The 27,728-nt window shown below is 33.2% G+C and overlaps 1 long non-coding RNA gene across 1 annotated transcript in view; it reads left to right on the forward strand.

Annotated features, from left to right (window-relative positions):
* Positions 1-18,683, forward strand: part of LOC144287837 (uncharacterized) — a 240,167-nt gene extending 221,484 nt beyond the window's left edge. Inside the window, exons 5-7 of the long non-coding RNA XR_013355602.1 lie at positions 14,914-15,061; positions 15,826-16,231; positions 16,729-18,683. This is a non-coding gene — a long non-coding RNA (uncharacterized LOC144287837). The remainder of the gene's footprint in view (positions 1-14,913; positions 15,062-15,825; positions 16,232-16,728) is intronic.
* The last annotated feature ends 9,045 nt before the right edge of the window (positions 18,684-27,728 follow it).

Consider the following 27,728-nt stretch of genomic DNA (forward strand, 5'->3'; position numbering starts at 1 on the left):
GGGAGCCCGACGTGGGACTCGATCCCGGGTCTCCAGGATCACATCCTGGGCTGAAGGCGGTGCTAAACCACTGAGCCACCTGGTGTGCCCCTTCTCAGAAATGTTTATGGAGTCTCCTTTCACATTATTGTCTTAATCTGTTTTCTCATCACTCGATTTAGGGAGAGGGAATGTTAAATGTTAGAATTTCAAAATGACCCAAAGGTAACTTACTCAGGTAATTGGAATTCCTTCTAAAATTCTAGTATGGTACTTCACACTTTTACAGTTGTTCAGATGTGAGGAACAAGCAAATATTCATTGAGATGAGAAAAACTGATATTTGATTGCCTGCATACTGTATACCACATAACATTTATATACATTATCTCATTATCTCTGTGAGATCACATTGCCCTTAGCAGTGTAACTCAAATAGTGACCTCAGTTATTTTTGTAAACTGGTAGAAAATGTATATTTTCAGGCCACATCCCAAATTGAAGAAAAAAACAAAAAGCTAAACAAAGCAAAAGCTAGAAACTCTCGAATATATGGCTTAACAAGTTATCTAGTGAGTCTTAAAAAACTAAATTTTGAGAAACACTGGTTTTTACCATTGTACTGTTAAGGAGAAAGGTCAGAAAAAGTAAGCAAATGGCTCAATTCCATGTAGGTAGTGAGTTGCGGAATGTGAGTAGTTACTGAACTCAGCAAACTTTCTTTTTTCATCAGAAACTCCTGTATCTTAATTTACTAATTCATAAATAATTTCTGCGACCAGCCTGTCTGCTCAATCTCTCCCTTTTCACCTGTCCTTTGGCCTTCTTAGCCTCATCTATATGTGGATCTCTCAACTTTCTCCTTATTGAATACTTCTAATATTACCTCCTCTAAAATGTTGAGACCAATGGTGAATCATTTCAATTCTTTTCTTTCTAATATCCTAAACTTACTCCCATGATTTTCCTTGTGTTACATTTCATTGGTGAAATTCCCAAATCATACGTATCTGGTTATCAGCTGCTATTGTGATGGCACCCAGACAGGTTGGCAGTGGTGAGAGTAATTAATATAACTTGCAGCATAGGATCCATAATCATCACCAATCTCAACTAGATGTCAGCAATGTCACACATTATTCATATTTTTCCTCACTCTCATAGTTTTCACAGTATCTGTTTTAATTTTCTGTACTTCTTTCAAACTGTGAGGACTCTGGTAGAGTCCTTACTCTTAAGACATGACTCTGCCTTCTGTTTCTTGGATTAAATAGAAACAATTCCTCTAAGTCTCCATATCTAAATATGTTAACCTAAATAAATAAATAAAGCCTCAGTAATCTCCTCTGTAAAGATTGTTTTAGGTCAACTCTGGTCTATTCCACTCTTTACCCCCTTCCACACTAAAGGGAATAACTTATTTCAACCTTTGTACTACCACAGTATTTGGCACTTGGCACATTATCCTACTATGGTACTTCACATTTTTCACTGGAATTATTTTGATTAAAGGTCTGTTTCCTTTAGTAATCTGTAAGATTCCAGAATATAGGAACCTTATACCTTTTGTCTTTGAAACTCAGTTTGCTAACACTGCCACAAAGCAGTAAAAGAATGAATACTATAATGGTATAAATAAACCAATTTCTCTTACTTTTTAAAAAGAGAACTACCTAGATTTACCTTTTGTTGGAGCCTAAAACAGTCTCCTTTATAGGATGATATGCTAGTAGGAAAATAAAACTTAACCTTAATTTATTGAAATCTCAAAAAATGCTTTCAATCTCAAAAACCATAATGATGAAAGAAGAACATATATGGAGTTCAAGGTTGTAATTGGTACCAAACCATGACCAACAGCCTTTGGCTTAAAATGGATATAGTAAATGTTTCAATCACTGTGGAATAGAAGCCATCAAAGGAAATTTTACCTGGAAATAGTATTTTCTAAACAGTACAGTCAAATGGTTTATTTTTTTCAACATAGTATCAAATTGCAGTGTAATAACAGCAGAGAAACATCTCTGATGCTAAGTTTCACCAAGGTTGAGGAGTCAGAGCTGTAAGAGTTAGCTGAGCACTTTGGCTCTGCCTAACCCACTTCGCTTAGATTGTGGGAAGAGTGAAAAGTATAAACAAATTTTACAGAAAGTGAAATATTTTCTGAGGCAGAGCATATTTGTGTTTTATGAAAAGAAGAAAGAAAGAAAGAAAGAAAGAAAGAAAGAAAGAAAGAGAAGAAAGAAAGAAAGAAAGAAAGAAAGAAAGAAAGAAAGAAAGAAAGAAAGAAAGAAGAAAGAAAGAAAGACTTTTTAACGAGTTGGCTTTTCCCCATAGGTCTGATTATTGTCCTGCACAAAGCACAGTTTGACTGATTTTTTCTTTGTCCTATTCTTCATTATATTTGCTAATTTTATCAAGTTCTTCATCCTTGTGAACTTTCAGCAGGAGGATAGGTTTTGTACACTTAGACATTGATCAAACTAAGTCAAAGATGGAATAAGAAATACTGTTTCAGACTACATCAGCATTTTATGCGGCACATTGTATAAAACATTAGAATTGTAAGATTTCAGTATTTGGGGGGAAATTTTAGATAAAATTAAGCATGTTCCTTTTAAAAAAAAATTTTTAGAGCAGCCCAGGTGGCTCAGTGGTTTAGCGCCACCTTCAGCCCAGGGTGTGATCCTGGAGACCCGGTATCTAGTCCCACGTCAGGCTCCATGCATAGAGCCTGCTTCTCCCTCTGTGTGTCTCTGCCTCTCTCTCTCTGTGTGTCTCTCATGAATAAATAAATAAATAAATTCTTTAAAAAAAATAAAAAAAAATTAGATTACTTAATATGTGCTTTTCAAAGGAGCACAACTCCATTTCTGTTATGTTTGAGGACAAATAGTATTAATAAATTTTAATTTATTGAATATTTATTCTGTGTTATTGGCCATGTTAAGTGCATCACTTATATGATCTTATTTATTATTGTTAAGAATCCCACTATTACCTTCATGTTGTTAGATGAGGAGTCTTAAAATTCTATAGATTAGGTGATTTGACTGTAGCTTTCTAGTAATCAATAGAACAGAACTGGAACTGAGGTGAACTGACCCTAGTGCCCACATTCCCTGGTGAACAGTGGCTGGGTTGCTTCACAGCAGCCTTGCTTAGAGGCAGGAATGATTGATTTAGGACCTCGGTAGTGAGTTAGGTTTTAGAGAAGTTCAAGTCTGGTGGAAAACCACTGAAGAGATGAGAGAAGATGCCTATTGCCTAATTCACTGCCACCATCCTTGATATGAGGAAAAGAAGCTCTCCTGGGTTACCAGTTTGCTTCCATGTCCTGTCCATGAAGATTCTTGTTATGTGGAATGGAGCTAGGGTAGAGATTAAGATGAACATAAAGTCCACATTCTATGAGATTTGGGGTGACCTTTTAACAGCCTCAGCTCTCAGGCTATTGGAACATTGCCAGAACTGTGAAAGCTCTAATTTTTCCATGCCCTCTGCAGTGCTACCCTGGTATACTCACAGATACTTAAGGAATACTTCTTCGAACCTTAAGAGTGAAGGAATAATGATATGGCAGATATCCCAAGCAGTTCCAGGAGTTTGATTATGGTTTTGACATGGAACAAATCCTGAGAAAAAATCAGGCCAACATTCAAAATACTTTGTACACACGCTCCAACAAAAATATACCAGTTATCTAACTATCTCAGAAGAGAAGTTGGTTTCTCCACAAACTGCTCTGTTTATGTTTTTCTAGAAGTTCAGGCTTTAAAACAACTATAATGTTTTACTAGTTATGAATACCAAACATTCTCAAATTTGAAAGTTAAAATGTTACTGTTTAAAACCAGTATTTCCCCAATCTATTCTCTTTTAATTTGTTCACTGTCAAAATTCTTGAAGTAGTACTATTGCCTTCACTACCATTTCTTCCAGTCTCAACTTACTCTTTGTTATTCTTCCTCCTACCAATTTGCTGAAACTACTGTCTTTGCGAGATCAGTTCACCAATGACCTACTAATTAACAAATTCAATGGTCTCTTCTAAAGTCCTTACTCGACTGGTTCTCTCCACGGCAATCAAAATCACAGACCACTTGTTCCTTCTTGAAAAGCTCTTATAAGTGGAAGAAGAAAATGACTATTTCTTCCCCATGGAGAGATTTGGGAGAAGAATGGCCCTTGGCTAAGAATTTAATCAAGTACCTATAAGAAGTAATTTCAAAGGCTCTACCTGGTCTTAGTGTAGCTAAGTTAGCAGGCTGTAAGAGATATATGGGTCACCATTAGCTCATTTATTATTCCAGGTAGACCTGAAATAGCACATTTAAAAAGGGGGATGGGAAGATGAAGGAAAGAAAGCATCACAGCACTGCATAATAATGAGACCATCTAACTCCATTACAACTATGTGAATTTGTGAGTTATGAGGCAAGTGGAAAATTGTTTATTTTTTCTGTTTAGATTTGGCACTCTTCCAAAAGACTGCACATGTATATGGATGCATATGAGAGAGAGATACCCAGAAATTTTCAACATATTACAATTGGAAAATTGGAAGAACAAAATGTTTGTGATACCATCTGACCTTTGGGAAACAACTGAAGGGTACAGTAAAGTGCTCAGGGCCACTCCTGAGTTACATGAAGGAACTCTGATAAATAGGAGATTCCTGAGTATTCTGTTAGGGCCCACATGTTATTCTAGCCTGAATATGACTAAGGTAGTGACATTTAATCTGAGATGAGATCAGTCTCTATAGATTGACTGGAGAAGGAGAAATTTTTGCAGAAACCAGTGTAAAAAAACAATGAGGACATCAATAAAGATGTGAAGTATATTTAATTTAGATGTTTGTCTCTTTTCTCATTCAATTTTTGAACTCTTGGAATGCAAACATTTTGCCTTAGTCCTCTTAACTTCATTGTCTCTTCCAGGGAAGTCTGATATTGTTTATATGGTTATTACTCTATAAATATTTCAGACTTGATTGTTGAACTAAACATACAGGTATATGCAGTGAATTAGCCATTTACTAAATTTTATATTAATTTAGATAAATTTAATTATGTAAAATGAAATAAATATGAAAAATAGATAGTATGGAATTCATTACTATGAAATATACAAAAATTATGTAGTAACCCAATAAGGAACTAATGAAATAGTGTAAGTAGCTATCTTTTTTTTTTCATAGCTAGTTTTTATTCAATTAACTAAAACAAAAACAAGAACAATTCATTCATTTCTCAAACCCCTTACCTTCTACCTCTGTCAACCACTACTCCTTTCTATCTATGGCCATGGTTATTTATTTATTTATTTATTTATTTAATTACTTACTTAATTGTAGATTGTACTTGTAAGAGAAATCATTAGATTGTCTTTCTCTGATTTATTTCATTTAGCATAATGCTCTTGAGGTACATCCATTTTGTCACAAATGGTAAAATTTCATTTTGTTTTAATGGCTGAATAATATTTCATGGTGTATATGTGTATGTGTGTGTTTGTGTACATACATACATATATATACACACACACACATATGTATATAATCTTTATTCATCTGTTAGGGAACATTTACATTGTTTCCATATCTTGACTGCTGTAATTAAGACTTCAGTGAACATGGGGGATATGTCTTACTGAGTTAGTGTTTTCATTTTCTTTAGATAAATACCCAGAAGTGGATTTGCTGAATTATATGGTAGTTTTATTTTAAAATTTTTGAGGAACGTCACATATTGTTTTTCATAGTGGCTGCACCAATTTGTATTTTTGCCAATAGTACACAAATTTTGGATTCTTCAGTGGTGTTTTGAAATACCTATATCTCAGATCATTTATTTATATTTCATATGATGGTGTATATAAAGTGTCTGACATTTTATACACACTTAATAAACATTAGTTTAGGTCTTACTTTCTCCCCCTGCCATCATCAAAACCATCAAAAATAGCTATTTATTACAACTCAATAGCAAAAGAAACAAACAAAAACACCCCAACTATTTTAAAATGTTTTTTAAAAATGTGCAGTAGATCTGAATAGACATTTTTCCAAAGACATATAGATGGCCAATAAGTATGTGAAAAGATACTCTACATCATTAATATGAGGGAAATACAAATAACAACCACAATGAGATATCACCCCACACATGTTAAAAGGCTGTTATCAAAAAGAGTAGATAGAAGTGTTGGTGCGGATGTGGAGAAAAAAGAAAACCTTTGGCTATATCTCTAATCAGTAAGAAAGAATCCTCATGGATTAGCAATATTTGCTTTACTCTCAGAAGGGAGGTGATTGTTATCATTGCACAAATCCAGTTGGAATGGAAAACTATAAGTATGTGGATGTTTTTATTTGTGAGTGTGGGGAGAGAGCTGAAAGAGAGGGATGGTTGGGATTTGAGCTCAGATATGCCTTATTCTCAAATAGAATGCTATTTCTATCATACCATTAATTTAACTTTAAAACTTGAAAAAAGAATTAATACACATTTTTCAAAAATTTGAAAAAAGAATTAATATACATTTTGATGAGTGTGTTATTAATGCCAGATGTCACTGAAAGAAGAGACTCAAGAAATAGTTTAAATTAAGTCCCTTAAATAAATAATGCCAATTAAAATGTATTAACAACAGGGCAGAAGTTGGAAAGGAGTCAGTCCTCTGCTTCCTTCATTCTCAAGAGATAGTTTCTCATTTTATATCTAAAGGTTTTTTATGAGTTTAAACATACACACACATTTGACTATGTAGCTAAGAAAATGAAATATCTGTTCCTGAGTTCAGATAGTTATTCCCTTTTAGGCAATAGTCATATTTTTAAAAATTCAAGTTATATGTAAACTTCCCCAAAGGAGAAAAATATATATTTAGTTGCTTTAAAATTTTCATCTATAAGCAAAGGTTTTACAAAATAAAATGTATTTACTAGTAAGTTACTAAGGTAAGTAGGGCCTATAAGTTACCATATTAAGTGAAATAAGAACTAAGAGATGAAATTAAATGCCAACTGAGAAAAGTGGGACAATGTAAATTCTCCAAATTATAGTGATTTTTGGTTTTCAACCAACAATGCCATTGGTGCTGTGATTCTGTCTTCCATAGACTGGACTTTTGACATGGACTGCTAGTGATTTACCAAACTAGAAATGGGCATTGTTGACCACTTGCAGTAACTTAAGTGAATTCATAAAAATGTAAAAGGCCAGCTAGTTTTTTTCTTCAGGGTGAACCTTTAGACTGTGAGCAGTAGATGAATTATGTGATTGTTCTTTTTACTTGCCTATTATATTACCTAATAGATTAGGTAATCTATTTTTGGTTTCCTTGCCCCTTAAACATTAGGGGCCAACCCCTATGGAAAGTATTACCAGGAACCTCATGCTGGCTGGCTTCTGATTAGGTTTAAGAATGGAAAGCACCAGCATGAGAGGGCAGGGGTAGAGAGAGTTTCTCTATTCTCCTTTGCTTTGGGGATGCATTTTTGTCTGCAGGGGCTTCTCTGCACAGTGAGGGGGTGGGTAGTCCTTCCTTACTAGTTCAAGGATCACTGAGGAATTTAATAATATTTGTCTTTTCCCTCAAGTGTACAGATGGTAATTGTTCCCCAACATTACTAGTGTCTGGATGTCTCACTAAACCTTATTTGCTCCATTAGTCCTGTCTACAATTCTCAGTAGTCTCTTTGTATTAGCCATATGGGACAAATTTTATTTCCTTCCAGGAATATCACCAGTTCAAATTATGCCCTTGGTTTTGGTGGTATTAGTATTATTTTTTTTTCTGTATGCTTATAAATTAGTTTGTTTTAACGCCCTGGGTTTTGCACCTCTAGTTCATACTCTATCCTTGGTTGTCAAGGATGCTGTATCTAGTTTGTCCTTCTTCATCTCTTCCTTCTTCCACTTTAAAAGTGGTTTTCTATAGAAATTATCTTAATCTTATCTGTTTTACTAATATACCACAGAATTAAAATGAGTGACAATAGCTGATAATAGATCAGAGTACTCCCTCCTAGATGATATTCTTATATTTCTACTAGCAGTAGTGATGTGCTGGGAAGAGGCCTGCAATTTAAGGAAGATCAGCACCGGAGCTAAGCTCTGGCCTTAATTATTTCATATTGCAAAGATCTAGTAAAGGCCTGTGCCTTTATGTCAAGTACAGGCACTTATTGATCCAAGACATCAAAAATGATTAATCACCTTAATTCAGAGTATACTTTGAATGGATAATACATAGCAGATTAAAGTTGTTGTGAAGAGAAAGCAAGTAGTTTCTAATTACTAAAGAGAATTTTTAGAAAGTCCTAAAGACTCAACAACAAAAACTGTTAGAACTAATAAATGAATTCAGTAAAGTTGTAAGCTATAAAATCACCTTATAAAAACTTGGCATTTCTGTATACAAACAATGAAGAATCTGAAAAAGCAGATAATTCTAATCATAGTCACAATGAGAATAATAAAATACTTAGAATTAATGGAAGTGAAAGACCTGTAACTGAAAATTATGGACTTTGATGAAAGAATTAAAAAGATATAGGTACTCTGCCTGTGTCTCTGCCTCTGTGTGTGTCTCTCATGAATAAACAAACAAACAAACAAAAAAAACATATAGGTAGCGATATAAGGGAAGGGAGAAGAAATGTGTGGGAAATATCAGAAAGGGAGACAGAACATAAAGACTCCTAACTCTGGGAAACGAACTAGGGGTGGTGGAAGGGGAGGGGGGGGTGGTGAATGGGTGACGGGCACTGAGGGGGGCACTTGACGGGATGAGCATTGGGTATTATTCTGTCTGTTGGTAAATTGAACACCAATAAAAATAAATTTATTATAAAAAAAGGATATAGGTAAATGGAAGACACCTCAATTTCATGGATTGGAAGAATTAATATTGTTAAAACATCTATACTACCTAAAACTATCTGCAGACTCAGTGCAATCTCTATCAAAATCTCAATACAGAAATAGAGAAAACAATTCTAAAATTCATATGGAACCACAAACAACTCCATAAAACCAAAACAATCTTGAGCAGGAAGAATGAAGTGAGAGGCATCACACTTCCTGATTCCAAAATATATTACACAGCTAAGTTATAAAAACAGTATGGTACTGAGAAAACAAAGCAGACATATAAACCAGTGGAACAGAATAGAGAGCCCAGAAATAAATCTATACATTTACATTTAACTGATCTTCAAGAAGTGTGTCAAGAACACACAATGGGGAAAGGATAATCTCTTCAACTCATGGTGCCAGGAAAATTTAGTAGTATTCACTTACAGAAGAATAAAATAGGATCCCTATCTAACATCATATAAAAAAACATCAACTCAAAATGGATTAAAGAATTTAATGCAAGACCTGAAACCATTACACTGCTAGAGGCTTTTTTTTTTTTTTTTTAAGATTTTATTTATTTATTCATGATAGATACAGAGACAGAGGCAGAGACACACACAGGCCAGGGAGAAGCAGGCTCCATGCAGGGAACCCCATAGGGAACTCATCCCGGGTCTCCAGGATCACGCCCTGGGCAGAAGGCAGCGCTAAACCGCTGAGCCACCCGGGCTGCCGGAGGCTTTTTGACATTGGTTTGGGCAACACGTTTTTGGTTATGACCCTCAATGGGATCCCTGGGTGGCACAGCGGTTTGGCGCCTGCCTTTGGCCCAGGGCGCGATCCTGGAGACCCAGGATCGAATCCCACATCAGGCTCCCGGTGCATGGAGCCTGCTTCTCCCTCTGCCTGTGTCTCTGCCCCTCTCTCTCTGTGTGACTATCATAAATAAATAAAAAAAAAAAATTAAAAAAACACAGGCAAGAAAAACAAAAATAGACAAATGGAATTCTATGAAACTAAAAAACTTATGCCCACCCAGCAAAGAAAAAAAATCAAGAATGAAAAAGCAGCCTATGGAATTGGAGAAAATACTTGCAAACCATACATATTTAAGGGCATTATATCTAAAATACATAAGGAACTCATACAACTCATTAGCAAAACAAAATCAATTAACCCCATTTAAAAAAAATGGGTAGTGGACCTGAATAGATATTTCTAAAAGGAAGACATATAGATGTCCAACAAGTATATGAAAAGAGCTCCAATATTACTAATCATCAGAGAAATGCAAATCAAAATAATAATGAGATATTACTGCACGCCTGTTAGAATGGCTGTTATCAAAAAGAAAAGTGATAACAAATGTTGGTAAGAATGTGAAGAAAAGGGAATCCTTGTTCAGAATTGATAAGAATGTGGATACCTATTATGGAAAACAATATGGAAGCTCCTCAAAAATATTTAAATAGAAGTACCACATGATTGGGAAATTACAGTTCTTGGTTTATACCCAAAGGAAATGAAATCAGTATCTCAGATACCTGAGATATCCTGTGTTTATTGCTGTATTATTTGCAATAGCCAAAATGTGGACAGCCCAAATGTTTGATGACAGATTAATTTATAAAGAGAAACGGTATACAGATATATACACAATGAAATCATATTATTCAGTCTTAAAAATGAAGGAAATTTTGTCTTTTACAATAACATGAATGAACCTGGAGGACATTATGCTAAGTACAATAAGCCAGACACAGAAAGATAAATACTGTATGATCTCACTTATATATGAGATCTAATATAGTCAAATTCATAGAAGCAGAGACTAGAAAGGTGGTTACCAGGGTCTGGGAAGGGAGAAATGAGAAGATCTTGGTCAAAGAGTATACTGTTTTATTTATGCAAGGTGAATATGTTTTGGAGATCTAATATAGAAAGCAGGAACTATAGTTAATAATACTGTATTGTATACTTCACACTTGCTAAGAGGGTAGATCTTAAGTATTCTTGCCACAGGGGGCAAATATAACTATATGAGATGATAGATATTAATTAGTTTGATTGTTGTATTCATTTCACAACGCATATGTATATCAAAACATGAATTGCATGCCTAGATATATATAGTTTTTTTTTGTATAAAGAGCAATAAAGTGGAGAAAAGGAGCATTTGATTTGATTTTATTCTCTCCTGTATTAGGCTTTAATTTAAAAAAATATCTTTTTATTACCATGCAGTGATTTTTTTTTTTTAAATTTTGAAAGCGTTGACTAACACAGCTTATAATACAGTGCCTATTACTTGTTACCTAGAATGTGTGAAATTGAATTAAATTTTCTACAGCTTGTTTTCAGTTGGAAAACATATGTTCTAATACTTTCTAACATGAAATTTTCAGGACCAACTGTTTATATGTAGCTCTACTAAATATATTGATAGATTGATGCCATATGCTCAAATTGTATTCTCTTTAGATAATACAAGAAACCTTGTATTGTTAATATCTCCGGAATTTGGGGGAATATTGAAAGGTTCATTCATTGTAAATTTTTCATCAATGCAATCTAATGTTTAATCAAATTTTCAATGTTTATTCAAAATTTTGAGTCATACATAATGAATCTGTTTTGGAGTGCAGTGACTACACTTGGAAAATAACAAAGGATGAATTGCACAATGTTTTCATTTGACTTTTGATAGTTAATATGGCTTTTAAATTCACATTACCTAATTTCTATGATAATTTTATATATTTAATTTTATATATTCATATTTCATTTTATATATTCATATATTCAGTGGACGTACTGCATTTTCTGATATTTCAAAATAATTTTGAAGCCGAGGAAATAAATTCATATAAATCATAATGGATTCATATAAAATGATATTGTCTTAATACTGAAAAAGTTTTCATAGGCTTTGTCAAACATAATTGGAGTATCTGACCATTAGAACAATAAACAATTTTTTTGTAGTTTATTGATATTTGTTCACCTGTCAATGTGTAATTTTGCTGTGTCAGGCAGCATTTTTTATATCATAAGATTCCATTGTTTTTGAATCAGTGGATTCTTTTCTTAGATGGAAAATAAAATTAACATTTTTACCTAGATTTTATATTTCTTTTCTACTCCTGTCTATAAAGGTTGATAGTGAAATAGTTAAGTCTGTCTATAAAGGTTGATAGTGAAATAGTTAAGTAAACACAAAGTTTCTAAGAAGAAGCACTGAAGTGCATATGATCTAACATAATGTGCTTCACAGAAACTAGAAATTGGATTAATACTGCTTGCTCATGCTTGAAGCACAGAAAATTGCTCAAAGGCAGATGGATGGAGAATGAAAATCTAAAAATAAAATTCCCAGTGGAAATGAGGATTTTCACAGTTCAGATTGGTTTCTTCTAGGATATAAGTATTGGGACACACAAGAAAACCTTATAAGCAGGGCATTAAGAATATTACAAAGTATACATATGTATATGTGTATTATCTATTTGTGTATGTATGTGTATAATTATATATGCATATTTAAAATTGTCTATATGTGTCAGGAAAGAGAGAGAGTGAGAAAGGAAGGAGAGAGTTATGGAAATCTGGAAGATTTCATAAATTTAAAACCAAAAAGTCAACTAAATTAAATCTACTCTTTATATGTAGCAAAGTGTTACTTATTCATCTTACCTATGATTCTTTTATAGATTTCTGTTAGTAGACTTGCAAATTTTAACCTATTACTATTTTAATTAAAAAACAATGGATCTTAGCATCATTTTGTTGTTCTGTTTTAAGAAAATCTAGATGGTGATATATTCTCCCTATGGTTTATAGTTAACTTCTGGAAGGATCAGGTGTCTAACTGATATAATATTTGCAGATAAATCACCTCAAATGTACATAATGTGATAAATTATTGTAATTATGAAAAAATTATGAATGAAGATGTATCTAAAAATATCGCATTGTGCATAGCATTGAAATAAATCCCTAACCAGAAAATGTGTTAAGTAATCAGATTCAATACATATGTCTTAGCATAAGGAAAAAAAAAAGTCTACTTTATTTTATTGCACTTCACTTTATTTTACTTCTTATATATTGTGCTTTTTACAAATTGAAAGTTTGTGCCATCCCTGCGTTGAGTAAGTCTATCAACACTGTTTTTCTAACAGAGTATGCCCATTTTATGTATTCATGTTACCTTGTTAATTCTTATAGTATTTCAGACGTTTTCATCATTATTATATTTGTCATGGTTATCTGTGATCAGTGATCTTTGACATTACTATCATAATTGTTTTGGAGCACAAACCACTCTTATAACACAGCAAACTTAGTCAATAAATGGACTCTTTGGATTGTTCAACTGATTGACAATTCTTCCATCTCTCTCCCTCTCCTCAGGCCTTTCTATTCCCTAAGACACAACAATATTGAAATTAAGACCAATTAATAACCCTTTTAAGGCCTCTAAGTAATCAAGTGAAAGGAATAGTTACATGTTTCTCACTTTAAATCAAAAGCTAGAAATGAGGGAATCCCTGGGTGGCTCAGAGGTTTAACGCCTGCCTTCGGCCCAGGGCATGATCCTGGAGTCCCAGGATTGAGTCCCGCATCAGGCTTCCTGCATGGAGCCTGCTTCTCCCTCTGCCTGTGTCTCTGCCTCTCTCTCTCTGTGTCTTTCATGAATAAATCTTTAAAATCTTAAAAAAAAAAAAAGCTAGAAATGATTAAATTTGATGAAGAAGGCATGTCAGACAAAAGCTGAAATAAGCTGAAAGCTAGGCCACTTACGCCAAACAGTTAGCCAAGTTGTGAATGCAAAAGAAAAGTTCTTAAAGGAGCTATAAAGTGCTATAATTGTTCACATGAGTAAGTAAGTGAAGTAGCCATATTGCTGATATGGAGAAAATTTCAGTAGTCCGGGGGGGAGAGTACACCAGCTATGATATTTCCTTAAGCCAAAGCCAAAGCCAGAGCAAGGCCCTAACTCTCTTCAATTCTATGAAGGCTGAGAGAGATGAGCAAGCTATAGAAGAAAAGTTTGAAGTTAGCAGAGGTTAGTTAGTTCATGAGTTTGAGAAAAGAAGCCCTCTCCATAACATAAAAGTGCAAAGTGGAGCAACAAGTGCTGATGTAGAAGCTGCAGCAAGTTATCCAGACAACATAGCTTAGATAATTTAAAAAGATTCCTTTCAAGATACTACTGTTTATTGACAATGCATCTGGTCACCTGAGAGTCCTGATGAAGATATACAATGAGATTAGTGTTACTTTCATGTCCACTAACATAATATCTGTTCTGCGGTTTATAGATGAAGGATTAATTTTGATTTTCAAGCCTTATTATTTAAGAAATGCATTTTGTAAGGCTGTAACTGCCATAGATAGTGATTCCTCTGATGAGTCTATTGAAAACTATGGAAAGGATTCATCATTTTAGATGACATTAAGAACATGTGATTTGGGGAACTGGTCAAAACATCAACATTAAGAGGAGTTTGGAAGAAGTTGATTCCAGCCTTCAAGAATGACTTAGGGGGATTTAAGACTTCATGGGAGGAAGTCACTACTGATATGGAATTAGCAAGAAAACTAGAGTTGAAAGTGGAGTCTGAAGATGTGTGTGAATTTTTACAATCTCATGATGAAACTAATGGATGAGGAGTTGCTTATGGATAATCAAAGAAGGTGGTTTTGTGAGATGGAATCTACTACTGGTGAAGGTACTGGGAAGATTGTTGAAATGACACAAAGGATTTAGAATAATACATAAACCTAATTGCTAAAGCAGTGACAGGGTTTGAGAGGACTGACTCCAATTTGAAAGAGGTTCTATTGTGAGTAAAATCCTATCAAACACCATCATATGCTACAGAGTACTTATTCATGAAAGCGAGTCAGTCAATCTGGAAACTTCTTTTTTTTTAAGATTTTATTTATTTATTTGAGAGAGAGAGCAAGTGAGAGAGCAAGAGCTGGCAGAAGGGAGAGAGAAAGAGGGAGAAGCAGACTCCCCGATGAGCAGGAAGCCTGATGCAGAGTTTGATTGCAGGACCCTGAAATCATGACCTGAACTGAGGCAGACACTTAACCAACTGAGCCACCCAGGAGTCCCAGCAAACTTCATTGTCTTATTTTAAGAAATTTCCCACAGCCACCTGAAAGAGCACCTTGATCAGTCAGCAGGCATCAGCAATGAGGTAAGCCTTTCACTGCCAAAAAAAGATTATGACTCTTTGAAAGTTCAGATGATAGCACTTTTTAGCAATAAAGCATTTTTAAAGTATGCACATTATTTTTTTAGACATAATGCTATTGCATGCTTAACATACTACAGTATAGTATAAACATAACTTTTATATGCACTGGGATGCCAAAAATTCATTTGACTCACTTTATTTTGATATTTACTTTATTATGGTGGTCTAGAACTGAACCACAATTATTACCAAGATATGCCCATATATAAAACTAGTGATTTTTGTTGTTATCATAATTACTTATTATCTAGTAGCTTAGTATAAATGCAAGGTTCTAAGTATACCCACTTACTAAAAATGCATTAATTATGTTTATCTTTGTTTAATTCTAGGAACTCTGTTTAAGTAATAGTAAATACTTTTACTAGTGGTAAGACTTATCTTATAACACCAACCCACACCAAGTACACAAATGATTCAGTAATTTCCTGATCACTTATTTTATAATGGCTTTATTTCAATAAACCTTATATACATGAACTACAGTACCAATGCAAACTCTTTATTCTGAAAGAAATTCTTAGATGATATTTAATTATATTTCCCTATTAGACTTAAACTGAGGTAACCAACTTATAAAGGGTTAAACTTTTCTTTTTACCAATTTAAGAAGTTTGACTACATTGACTTATTTTCTGCATGTCTGTCCAGGGGTTCTATAAATTAGCTTTAAGGAAAATCATAAAATATGTTTTTGTCTTAAGACTAGAAAGAAAAAAGCTCTGTGGTGATCTGATAATGTGCTTAAGCACTGAAGACTGAAGAGAGCACAGGCTTGTCACAAGAAAGCTTCTTCAGTGCAAGCTTCGCCATGGATTTGCCAGATGACCTTCACTGTTACCCTGCACCTTCTCCATAAGTGGAAAGGATCGATGATTTCCCAAGGCCCTTCTCAGGCTAAAAAATACATTTTAAGAAAAGGATTGTGGCAGCTGTTCTTCATCTTCACTGATAACAGGACAAAAAAATAAAAGACAAAGAAAAATGACAGAAAGAAAAAAATTGACTTACATTTCAGGAAGGTTTGGCATATCAAGACAAGTTAAGAACTTAAATGAACCCTAGGTATCAGTGATGGCAATGGCCTACTTTTATAGGTGATTGCAAATGGTAAGTACCTTTAGGAAAATAGAAATTCTTTAAAATAGTCATATGTATGTCCATTTAAGAGAGTTTAGAATCAAGATAGTTTGGTGTGTGTGTGTGTGTATATATATATATATACACACAGAGGTTTATATATATATATATATATAAAACCAAAACACAAACTTTTTTTTTTAAGATTTTATTTATTTATTCATAAGAGACACACAGAGAGGAAGAGATATAGGCAGAGGGAGAAGCAGGCTCCATTCAGGAAGCCCAATGTGGGACTCGATCCCCAGACCCGGGATAATGCCCTGAGCAGATGCTCAACCCACTGAGCCACCTAGGCATCCCCCCACAAAACAAACTTAAACAGAGGAAAAAAACGACTGAAAATTGTAATGGAATCAATTGTTTTTAAAGTATTGTTCTTGATAATATATGGTCTTAAGATTTTTTTTAATATATGATTCTTGTATAAAATAAGACTATTAATTTGTATTTAAACTTTTTTTCAGTGATTCATTGTACCTCCAATCAAACTAAGGGGAATCATCTTAGAATACTTTGACTCAAGGAATCACATTAGGTGTACTTATGGTTACAGCAGTTTTCAAATTTATGTAACTAAGATATTTTCCTTCCTAGGTGTTAAGTTTTTTCTTTGTTGTTGTTTATTTTAAAATTAAAATAGTTTATCTTAAACACAGTGGTTATTCCAAGAAATTATATTATTGGAATATAATTATAATTATATAATACTTCTATAATTGGAATATAATTATAATATAAGGATATATTATTATCTCCTTATAACTAGCTTTATATTTTTTCCTCTAAGTTTGTTTTCTGGCTTTTTTTTCTCAAGCAAAAATGCTTTTTCACTTCCTATTCTAAAAATGAGAGACTTAAAAAAAATGAGAGACTTGTGAGATATCATTCTGTATATATTTTATGTGAATCTGATTTATATTATTTTGGATTTCTGCATTTTATTCATTCAAAGTTCTCAAAGACACGGATTTTCATAAGTGCTAGATTATTAGTCAGAAAAACACCTAGTACTGCCTTAATTTTCTCCTTTAAAATCATTATGATATTTTACATATTTTAAATACCTTTTGGGTATTATTTTTATTTTGCTAATTAAAAAAAAGTATGTCTTCCACTTCACCAAATACAAGATTGCCTTTAAATTTGGTATTTATAGCTCAGGTACATGTCCAGAAATAAAGGAAAGTGGCCTGGTAAGGCACTGTCTGCCCTACAGTTTACACACTTGGAGGGAGAATAACAGAACTCCCTTTCAGATATATAGGATTTTAGAATTGTTCATAAAATTAAATTTATTGATTGAATAGCTGTCTTAGAGGGACAGTAGATCAGAAGTCTCACATGGAATCAATCAGGCTGGTCAGAGAAAGAACACTGTAGGTATAACCTGGAACTTTTATCCTTTAAAGTTCCTGTAACAATAGAGATTTTGTAGATAACAAAAAAACTAGAGCTCTAGTTTAGGGGGGATTAAGTGATTAGGAGATCACTTAATTCAGAAAGAATACAATTCATGTCTTAAAATTTTCTCTAAGCATCACTGCAAACCTGTTGCAGATATGTAAAAGAGTAAGCAAGAGTAAAAGTACTTCTTGGGAAATGTTTGGAAATGATTTTTTCATATTTAGTCAAAAACAAAGATTCCTAGGGAATATGGCATATAAAAAAGCATATACTTACGTGAAAAATTTTGTTCCTCCAATACTACCAATAAATAGATGCATGAAGTGTAATCATTATGTTTAAGTTGGTTTCTTTGTTGTATTAATTTTATGTATATGATTTTTTTTATGTTTAATGATAATAAAATAAGGCCCAGTAACAGTAATGGTTTGCAGCCTGGTAAAATAATAATCAAGGCAGAAATAAAGTTAAAAAAAAAAAGTACAAGCATACTGAAAAATAGATGGATGCATGGTATTTTAAATTATATGTCAAATTTAATAGTTTATAAAGTGAAACAAATAAATTATTAATCTCTTCTTATGCCAGTACCACACAGCCTTGATTATTGTTGTTTTTGGTACATTTGTATAATCACGTATTCTTGAGAAGAATGTATACCCTGCCGTTGTAGCCTGGAGGGTTCTATATATGTCTGCTAGGTATAGTTGGTTTATAATGTTGTTCAAGTCTTGGGCAGCCCGGGTGGCTCAGCAGTTTAGTGCTGCCTTCAGCCTGGGTTGTGATCCTGGAGACCCAGGATCAAGTCCCACATCAGGCTCCCTATGGGGAGCCTGCTTCTCCCTCTGCCTGTGTCTCTGCCTCTCTCTCTCATGCTCTGTGTCTCTCATGAATAAATAAATAAATAATATTTTAAAAAATGTTGTTCAAGTCTTGTGTTTCCCTGTTGATCTTCTCCATAGTTATTCCATTATTAAAAGTGGAGTATTGAAATCTCTAATTATTATTGTTGAATGATCTGCCTCCACTCCCCAGCTGAGCACAACTTGCTGAGTTAAATTTTTTAAAATCATCAGAGATAGAGAATAGAGGTTTTGTACAAAGTTGCAAGTCTGGACAAAATATTAAGTCTGTTCTGAGTGTGGTGCTTTTTAAGGGAGCTCCAAAAGAGATCAGACTTTTCCATTGTCTGCAGTGCTGCTGTCTATTAGCTACTGAGCCATTGAGTTGGAGAAGGAGGGAGTGATAGGAATAGCCCCAAGTTAAAACATCTGAAACCCCCATTGTCTTTGTGATAGTCAATAATTGCCCTAGGATAGTATGTTCTGTATTCCTCTCCACTAAGACATCCGCTAAGTACATTAGGAGAGGGAAAAAAAAAAAAGTGTCTATTTGAGAAAGCTAAAGAGACATGGTGTTTTCAGTAGAAACTCATTTACTTAGTGAAAGAATATGAACATTGAGAGAGCTGGATAAGCTTACTTGGAGTTGCTTATGATCACCTATATTTGGCACTTATAAAGCTTCATAGACTTTAGAATTCGTTTTTACAGAAGGACCTGAAAAGTTGGATTTCTGGTGGAGACTTCAATAAAAAGAGAAGTGAGACATTGTGGAGTTGGTATCTAATGTATTAATCTGAATGAGGTGCTCATTATCTTTAGAGAAAAGTTACCAAGACACTGGAAGACCATTGACTCCTGAGGGAGAGCTGTCCTGGAGTTTGAGGTGGTTTGGGAGATGTAAGTAAATATCATCAGTACTCAATAAATTTAAAGATCATTTATAAATAAAGCCACATTGGAGGTATAAAAATTCAAATCTATCTGAAGAAATCATTATGACTGAGCAGGAGCTAAGATTATTACAGAAAGGCTTGCTTAGAGAAAAGTATGTGAAAATAAGGAAGACTGAACAGAAAAGGGAGACCACAGAGTCAAGAGAGAAAGACATGGAAGGAGATTACCTAATAATGAGACATGCTCCTTGTGTAAGACATCTTCTTAAGTGAGATCTTGTATCTTGCAAATTAATCCAGATGCTCACTAGGATCTGAGAAAGGAAGAGAACAGGAAACCACAGTGAATATAAATAGCACTGACAGGGAATACTAGGGGCAGTGACTTAAAAAAAATTGTATTTTTTTGAAGGATCGCCTTTATCTTAACTTAGCCTTCAGCTTTGTTTGCTCACAATATATAAGATGCTTGCAAGTCTCTATCAACAATTGACTAGTAATATGAGGCCCAGGTAACACACTGAATTTCAGTATATAGAAATAACTTCTTTCATTAACTTCTGACACAGCCTAGGACAAAGTCTTGGCAGCAGCCAAGTAAATCTCTTGAGTGGATGGAAATACACTTTTTTCCCCCCATGGTTTCCTAGTAAGAGTTTTGTCAGTGCCTCTAGAGGGTAGCTGAAAGAATTGAACCCCCATTATTAATTGATGTTATCATCCTAAAATTGATAAAGGTATTTTTACTTCTAAGGGTATAATTAGTTTTTTACTTCTTAAACTTCTATTGATATCAGAAATTAAATTTTGAGTCTTCATTTATCTGTTCCTGAACTACAACATGAATAAAGTTTGCATTTTCAGATTTCACAGTTCTCCAAGGTAAAAAATGTGTGGGTTTGCTACCATGAAAATCTACTTCTCAAAGAGGCATTTCTCTTTGAGATAACACTCAGGCCAGCAGTGAGATATTAGTACATGCTATTCAACATGTTATTCAGGTAATTCTGAATGTATTTTAAGTTCTAGTCTAAAATCCCAGTATATGGAGTTTCTCTTTCAAGAGCCACTATAGAGGATTTTATTTTAAAGGAGGATGCTAGAATTGGATATAATAACAAAAAGAACTAGTATATTTGAAAAGAGGCATTGTAAGAGCATAATAGATAGACTGTTTTGCTGCTTTTATTTATCCTGTAAGGATAGTACAATAACTAGATTCAAAAAATTACAAAGGTGAAGCTTAAAGTTCTAAGTCTCTTATAGCTTCTATTCCAAACTCAAGAGCAACAATAAACCTATCTTAGAAATCAGTACTTAGCTAGAGTTAGGGGAGAAAAACACAATTTTCAATAGAAGAATAATACCTAATTTCCCACACAAATGTGTTTGTCATAATCAACAGTCTACTGGCATCTCTCTCCAGGAAGAGAAAAGCTGTACGAACTTCCTGAACTAATAGAGGAGGTGTGTATGATAAACAAATACCTTGAGTGTTTGAATAAAATAGCCAGTCAACCATGTAATATACATTATTTTTTAGCCTTTGAAAATATCAAAAAATTAAAATTGAAGCAGTGAAACATTTGTTTCTTTTCTTAATGCTAAACTCTTGAAGGCAAATAATGAATAATAATTATCTGACAATTATTGAAAATTACATATTTTTAAAAATCTGAAATTTAACATGGGTCTGGTTTGGTTTCAGAATTTTTTTAATAACAAATACTATAGTTTTTTAAATTATAACTCACAGGGAACCTTGCCAATTAAACATGTTCATAATTCAATAAATCCTGCTTGAATAAATAGTGCTATGTACAAAGGCTGATGGAAACTATGAGGGAAAATTACGTGTAGCGGCTAGGTTTTCTTAAGATATTGCTTTCAGATAACACTATTTTGACAGATGTTACCTACTTCAATCACTACTAAACCATCTTGAGAAAAGAAAGTCAAGGAGAGTTGCAAGGGTTTTTAACTGTTTGATGAGAACTTCATCACCTTTTCTTTGAAGTGTAACTTTCTCTTGAGAGGCAGAAGGCAACTCTGATGGAGATTGGCAACTGAAGGTTCTGAGTGTTGTAACTCTGTGATCCCTTTATTGTATTTATTTGTGGGTAAATATTTTATAAAAATCTTCAAAATAAAACTTACCCAGCCATGGTTTTTAACATTCCCTTTGGTTTAACCAAGTTTCCTTTCTTCTCTTGTCTTAACAGGGAACCTAAAGTAAGGACTTCATACATTTCAAAATCAATCAGTCCATAAAAATCTATTTTTACACTATGAGAGGTTTTGAATATAAAGTAATGTTAATCCTAAATCATTTCAAACAAAGTTACCTGTTTGTTATCAGAAATATTTTTGCAGTTCTTACTGGTGTTTTACTATAATCATTAACATTAATAGTGAACTTGATTATCTTTGATCAATCTCAAATTCTTCTAGAATCTATGAGTTCTTTATGAATAAATATGACATTAACTGAGAAGGGTGTTACCTCTCTTACTATATAAAAATATCATATATTTTAAGTCTCAATTATTAGGTTTTGGCTAAGGAAAATACACTGTCATAAAATATTCTGTGAGAAATCAGAACTATAAAAAACAAAAACAAAAACAAAACTTTAAGTCAAGCCAAAAAAACATGTAGTAGTACATCTGATTTCTCTTAAACCATGGCTGCTATAAAGTCAAAAATCACGAAGCAAGAATCTGGTTCATACTAGGGAGTAAATAGCAATAACCAGGAAATACAGGAAATGATATATTCGAACTTGAGTACCTTAATGTGATACTGTTTAAACCCAGCTATTTCAAAAGATTTTATAGTATTATTGGCAATAGTATGTCAGGATAATGGGAAGAAAGTTACAAACACCAGTGATCACCAAAGGTAATCAACTTAATTGAACTTTGATGCAACTTGGGTGCTACCCAGTACTATATGATAAATTCTACAGTATTGTCACTAGTGAAAAAAGTTGTTTTAACTAAACCCCAATATCTTCTAGTTCTTGCATATTTTTTAAAATGGTTCTTTGTGTTTGTATGGATGTATGTGACATTTATTTTACTTCTTAATTTCCTTGTTGAGCACACACAGACAGATATTAAGCCATAAATTCAGGACGGTTTTAGTCTAGTAAAAGCCAAGGTTGCTTTTGTCACTTCTTTAGAGAATTGTTTAATGGTACAACTCATTACCCTTGCCTCTCCTCCTAGCTTCAGCACATTTAATACTTTGTCATCAAGTACCTCCATGGCACAAAATGTATACCTCTGTCTTAACACTTTTTACGTTGTGTTGTTAGATTTTGCAACACTTGTGAACCTGGGGAAAAATGTACAGCCCTGAAACAATTTCTTATTATATTTGATATTTTTCCTTTTTCATTTCATTGCCTGAACTGAACATATTTCCTGGCCCTTATTAGATCTCCATTTTTTAAATAATAAATAAGAGCATAAACAATGTGCATTTCTGCATGCATCTTGCTATTAGAAATGAATCCATTTATCCTTATTTATTTGCCCTTTAATCCATTTGCTCTATTGAAGGGAATGTGCAAATTGTTATAATCTCAACTGTTAAATATGATTTCAATGTAGTTCAGTAGAGTGGACTGAAAAACAGTTAAACTATACATTAACTCAAAATTTTGCCTGGTATAATAGCATCTGAATCAACAATTGCTGGGAAGAAAATTCTTCCTCTAGTTCAAAGCCTTATTTTGTAATTTGTAAGGTATGCATACCCTGAAGGTATCATGACAGCAGTAATAGCAGTAATGGGAGAATGAGCCCATTTACAAAATCAATAAAAAAGTGAAATGTTAGACACATAAAGACATAAACCGCTTGTAACAACCATTATATTAAACATACTGATACGTATTTGGTAAGTAATGGATAATGGTAGTACTCTACTCTTTTTTGAGGATGAAAATATAGAACATGCACAAAAAGTTCATAAAATTCCTTGAACTATTAAAATACAATTTGGATAGATTTTTAGTAGATAAAATGATGCATTTTCTATCTGTTTTAAATTATCCCTGCCTATGATTGAGGTATATATGTAGAGGAATTTATGAAATATTTGGAAGTGCTATTAGGTACTTGGGGATCTCTTACAATTTCTTTCTCTGTCATTTTTGAATATAGGTTTCTTTCCTGTGGTTGTAAGATGCCTGCCTCACCTTCAGAATCTTTTAGGGCATCCTGTTTCAGGAGAAAAATAAAGGATGAGAGGACATGATATCTCTATGGCCTATTTGCCCCCTCTAAATCTTCCTAGAAGCCTTACCCCATGACATCTTTGTATATCCCATTGGCCAGGACAGAGTTACATGGGTACCCTTAGACCAATGCTTAGAAGGTAACTTTGGAAAACGTGGTTGTAGATAGGATTAGTCAGCCAACCAACAGTGCCTCCCACTGTTTTTGCTTAAAAAACAAGTGATACAAGAGAGAAAAGAAAAAGATTAAATAACTATAATTATGTGTTCAGTTTTCTTAAAATGTCTTTTGTATGGTGCTTTTCTATATAGTATTATAGAAAGTGTTATTAAGAATTCAGAAATCTGCTGGTGATTTGCTTGGCTTTGCTTCACTGATATGCTGAAAGACTGGCACACTTAGGAGAATATGAAAAATAGGAATACCCTCACACAATACATAATTGTTACCAATATGAAATTTTTATATATTTTGTGTTTCTTTGGAGAAATCAATCAAATACCAGCACTAGATACAAAACTAGAGGCTGGTAAAGGAGTATTTACGTTAATTTGCAGCAACCAAAATTGAATTGAGAAATCTGGTCAAAGGAGAATAAAACTGAATAGGACTTGAGCTGATTCTTTCTTGGCCACACTTGCATGAGTGCCTCTGATACTTCTCTTTAGCGTACAAAAGATAAAGTAGTAGTCCAGGTCTCCTTTGGAACTCTTTATATGCCTTAGATTAGAAAAATGCTTTCACAGTGTGTTTTATGTTGTGGCAAGATAGAACATGACAGTACTTGAGATTTGTTGAATGATCCCATGGATAGAGTGGTTTGCAGTCTTGGGACACCAGTAACTCACTCATGGTTTCTCAGCATATCACAATAAATTGGTAGGAGAAATTATTTCTTAGAAATGTATCAGGGCTAATGTCTATCTGCTGAGCAAACAGAGCTCCGAATAAGGACAAAGGTAAAACTAGACAGTGACTTCACTACTAATGGCTGATCTCCTTTCTTTGTTCCCAAGGCCAAATTTACTCCATTTGTTTATAATAGAGGGGTTTTTTTTTGTTTTTTGTTTTTTGTTTGTTTGTTTGTTTTTTTCTGTAGCCTTTCCAATCCTGTTAAAAAAATAGGATAAAATAGCCTTCTCCTATTAAAAAGTATTCTTTGCTTTCTCATGCATTTTTTTCCAGGGCCATACTGTTGTTTCTTTTTCATTAAGTCATGTTATGGAGCATGAATCCTGAACAAAATGTGTGCAGTCATGAACAATGCAAGGCTTGCCCATAGCTGGTTCCCTATTGGCAAGGCTAGGCTAAGGCAAAATACGAAGTTTGAAACTTGGGCTTTCCTGTCATTTGTCTGACTTCCCTTTATTTATGGCTGTGCTGCTCATACTCCCTAACATCCTTATCCCATCCAGTTTCAACTCCAGATGTGCTCTCTCTTTTGCTCAGATTTCAATTAATAAGGAATCTTTAGTCTTCTCACAAAAATCTCATATCATACAGCAATAATTGTTATGAAATCATTTCAGTTGGCTTTAATTTTATTTGGTGTTTTATGTAGATCATGAATTTTTTGAAAATAATTAGACCTTCTAAATATCTGTAATGACAACATTGAACTAAATGTAAGTAATCAATAAGGAATACCTTTTAAAAATGTTATACAACTTTTTAAGCATAAAATTATACAGTATAATGCACTCATGACAGCTGATATTTATACCTTGCAAATAGTTTATTTTTATTCAATGCACTGAGTCTTCCCAAATATCAGACACTATAAATATGTCAGTATATTTTCCTAAAATATATAGACTTAAAAAAGTTACAACACAATATCACTTGCACACTAAAAATGAACAATAACTTCACAATTTTTGCTCAATATTCACATTTCTCCAAGTGTCCTATTAAGTGACTATAAAATTTCTTTATCTGAATACAAAGAAGGACCATATATTGCAATTGCATGTCCATGTCTTCCTAATGTTTATCTTCTCTTTTTTTCAAATGAAGTAATATATACATAAAATGCACAAATGTCACAGTTTTTTGAGTTTTGGCTAGTGTATACATCCATGTAAACAATACTCCAGACAACATAGATGTTTTCAAGACCCCAGAAACTTTCTTCGTGCCTTCTTCTAGTCACTTGCCATCACCCCATTGTTCTGATTTTTCTACAATACTTTGAATTTGTCTCATGTAGAAATTCATAATATGATACCATGCATAATGTTGTCTTTTGTGATATTTTCTCCAAACAAAATGTTTATGAACTTCAGCTACATTTTCCCATATTATCAGTTTTTTATTGCGAGTAATATTTCATTATATGACTTGTCTCACAGTGTTTTCCTTTCTACTGTTGATGGGCATCTGAGTTGTTTTTGATGTTTTACTATAATAGAGCTTCTATAAACATGTTACATGTAAAGTTACTTTTTTGTTCTTACACTTTCATTTCTCTTGGGTAGAGAGTTGGAATTGCTTGGTCATAAAATTTGACTTTAAAAACAAAACTGTTGGGGTACCTGGGTGGCTCAGTTGGTTTGGTGCCGACTCTTGATTTTGGTTCAGGTCATGATCTCGGGCTGTGAGATCGAGTCTTATGTCACATTGTGTAGAGTCAGCTTGAGATTCTTTCCCTCTTTTTTCTGCCCCTGCCCCCATTTGTGTGTTCTCCCTCTGTCTCTCTGTCTAAAATGAATAAATGAATGAAATCTTAAACTGCCAATGTGGATTTTTCACTTTTTATTCTCATCAGCAATGTATAAACATCTCATTTCCTTCATATTATGGCCAAATTAATTTGGGTTTCTGGCTTTTTATTTTTGATATATAGGTCATATATCTTATGTATTGATTTTCTGTGATACATAATATATAATGCATATATTAAAGAAATGTAGATGTAATATATTAAACATAAAATGTAAAATATATAACACAGTAAGGTATAATAAAAATAGGATTATATATATATATACATACCTATATAGCTGTTAATATAATACAATGTATTATACATTATATAAAGTATAATATGAACTATAATATACCATAAAGTATAATATATAAAGTATAATGTATATCATAATATAGCCTAGTATAATACAATATTAAATATATGATATTACATATATATATATATATTTCTATGTTCTGTATTAAGTTACATGTTAGGATACAAATACCTTGTAAGAATTATGCCTACTAGAGATATGAAAATGTTTTTTCCCAATTTGTGGCTTGCTTTTTTTTTTTAATGGTATTATTTGATGAGAAAATAATTAAGTTTTGTTGATGCCAAATTTATATATTTTTGTGTTTATGGTTAGCATTTTTTATAGTTTCTAAGAAATCACTGATGGCTAAAAGCTAGGAAAGATATTCTAGTATATTTTCTTTTAGAAGATTTAATATTTAAACTTTTACCATTAGATCTGTGGAAATTCCAAATTAGTATTTGTTATGTTGTGCAGTAAGGATCAAGATTACTTTTTTGTAATGTTCATCCATAGCATTAGGTTTTAAAAAGATACTTCTTTCCCGATTGAATTGCTCTGGTGGTTCTATCAAGGTTTAATTGATGTTATATGTGGGCTAATTTCTTGATTCTCCATTCTATTCTATTAATTGTGTTGTCAATTTTCATATCAGTCACACATTTCCCTATCAGTCACACATTTCCCTGATTACTATAGCCTTATGGAAAGTCAGAAAATCAGGAAAAAACTTAATTTTTTTTTTTTTTTGTCAAGATATCTGGCTATTCTACATCCTTTTGATTTTTTTATACATTTTAACAGCAGTCTGTCAGTTTCTTCAAAAATATGTTGTTATTTTGGTTGGGATTGTGTAGACTCTGTAGCTTTATTTTGAGAGAATTAAGATCTAAACAATGTTATATACATCTTCCTGTCTATGATAATTACTGTATGTAATTATCCATTTTCCTTCCTTAATTTCTCTCAGTAATATTTTAAACCTTTTTTTAATATTTTATTTATTTATTCATGAGAGACACAGGGAGAGAGGCAAAGACATAAGCAGAGGAAGAAGCAGGGACCCT

The sequence above is a fragment of the Canis aureus genome, chromosome 17 (genome assembly GCF_053574225.1).
Source record: "Canis aureus isolate CA01 chromosome 17, VMU_Caureus_v.1.0, whole genome shotgun sequence".
Taxonomy (NCBI): Eukaryota; Metazoa; Chordata; class Mammalia; order Carnivora; family Canidae; genus Canis; species Canis aureus.